Below are 2429 nucleotides of genomic sequence, written 5' to 3' on the forward strand. Positions count from 1 at the left end.
TCCACACACACACCTGCATTCCCAGGTACACACACACACACACACATACACACACACACACACACACGTTTTCTGGCCCTGGGTGGGAGGCATACAACCGTAACCCCAGCACTTAGGAGGCTGAAGCGGAAGACTTACAAATTCACGTCAGCCTGGGTTGCATAGCAAGACCTTGTCTTAAAATACCAGACAACAACAAGCTTCTCTGATGAGCTTCAAAGGTGTAAGTCTGAGACTCAAGTGTTTGAGGCCTGCTAAAGGCTGACGCATCCCCACTGTTACACACCCTTTCCATTTAGTGCATTTTACGTGACGGTTCTTCATTCTAAGTCCTGAGACTCGGGACACTGGCTTTTTGCTGTGCTGACAGCATGATAGCTACAAGGGTCTCTGATGAGCTGACGGTGGTTCCAGAGTTAACGTGTCTCCTGAGAGACAGTGTGGCCTCTCACTGACTTGAGCCACTGGCCAGCAACCCCTGCTGCAAATTTTGACATCTGCAGCCCCCAGCCTGCCATCCAGCCTGCCACAGTCACAGCCATCTGTGCTTTAAGTTTCTGTTTTCCGTGTGAAACTACAGCCCTCTCTCTGGCCCTCCCTCTCTCTTTCTCTTTTTCCCCTCTCCCTTTCTCTTTATCATTCTTTTTTCTCTTCTTTCTTGTTTTTCTGATTTCTTCACCCTATCTTTCTTCTGTATCAGCATCATATTTTAAAACAACTCTTTCTTGTCCCCTATAATTTCACGATTAAGCACATTTTTAAAACATATTTTCTAATTCTCTGAATCCAAGTCATGATTTTCTGCTACTGCTTTGAGGTTAGGAAGGAAGTCTCATTTGCTCCCCCAAGGGGAGAAAACATATCTCTGTCTGTCATGTGTCTGAAAGCTCTCTCAGGCCTGGCCTTGCTGATAGCATGGAGGCAGCTCCCACTGACGTCTCAGCCTTTCTAGTTCTGTCTTCTTGCCCTCGGCTCCAACCTCCACTGTTCTCAAACCATTACTGTCTTCTGGAAGCAACCCTCACAGCTGTGGCCTTATTGTTTCATCTCCTCTGGGCCTTAAATTATTTTCCCTTGCTCTGAAGTGAAAAATCGCTGGATATTTCCAGATACTGTTTTAGGGTCATAATTAGGTTTCTCAGAATGCTGAATATTTCTGGGCTTTCCCATCTGTAACCTCCATTTCTCCTCAGAGGACAGATAGTCACTCTTGACACTCCAGCTTTTCCACAGCTCCTTGTAGCTTTTAGAGTCCAGGATTTGCCTCATCTTGGGGTGGTTTTTACAATTTTGATGATTGGTTTTAAGTTAAAAACTTAACAATGATGAGTTTTAAATTCTTTGAGGACTATTCTTTAATAAAACCTTGCTATATATAAATATGGTTATTTCTGTCTTATCATAATAAATTCTTAATTCCTGGGGTGTCTCTTTCCTTCTATTGGATCATTGTTGTCTGGATGTTCTATGCTAGTTTTGCTCTAAGCAGGCTGGGTCCCTTAGGACCTTATGGCAATAGTCCTGAAATCCCTGCTGTTTGGAAGGCTGAGGCAGGGGGATCGCAAGTCTGAGGCTACAGTGCAAGTTCAAGGTCAGCCTGACAACTTGCTGAGACCCAGTCTCAGAGCAGAGGTAAAAAAAGGTTGGCATGGCAGCTCATGAGAGAGCGGTCCGGCTCTCTAGATCTTCTTCAGGTCTGACCTTTTCCCGGCATCCCCATGCTCCTTGCTCCTCCACAGCATTTACATAACCCAGTTTAACAACCTGCTGCCTTTCTTCCTGTTTTGGCAGCCACTGTCTCTTCTCTTTTCTCTGTTAAAGTAATAAGGGTGCGTTCCACTGTGCTTGCCTGAGAGCCTTGAACTGAGCCTGGATTTCCCGCCATCTGGGTCTGGCTGGTTTGCAGCTTCTCTTTGATGTTGTAATGCTTTTTCATTGAACTGGAGTGTGGGGCTTATGTGGCTTGCTTGCTTTACTTTTCTTTTCTTTTTTCCTCCTAAGACATGCACATTTTTTCTTGAGCTTATTTTGCTGTTTGTGCTGTAATTTTTAATTGCTTCCGACTGGGGGGTGGTGCTGAGGGTGAGATTTGGCTTGAGTTTGGCTCTATTTGGTATTACTCACATTTCCCCAAAAGCCTCACATTCTCCGGAGCTCTTAGGTGTATTCTCTCTCTCTCTTTCTCTCTCTCTCTCCCTGACAAGCCACTCTTTCAAGGCCATTGATGCTGTGTGTCAAAGGATGTCACAGAAGGAGATGCTCAATCACCTCACCCTGCAGTCATGAGCCTGGCCATCTGGAAGTCGCCTCATACACAACGGAATGGAGTTAAACATTGTCCATTATGAAATCCACCATGCAGGCTGCCAGGAACGAATGGGATCCTACCCAAAGCCAATCGCTGCTCTGACAGGGAAACTGGCTAGTGT

This window comes from Psammomys obesus, unplaced genomic scaffold, assembly GCF_907164565.1.
Source record: "Psammomys obesus unplaced genomic scaffold, mPsaObe1.curated_primary_1811, whole genome shotgun sequence".
NCBI classification, from domain to species: Eukaryota; Metazoa; Chordata; class Mammalia; order Rodentia; family Muridae; genus Psammomys; species Psammomys obesus.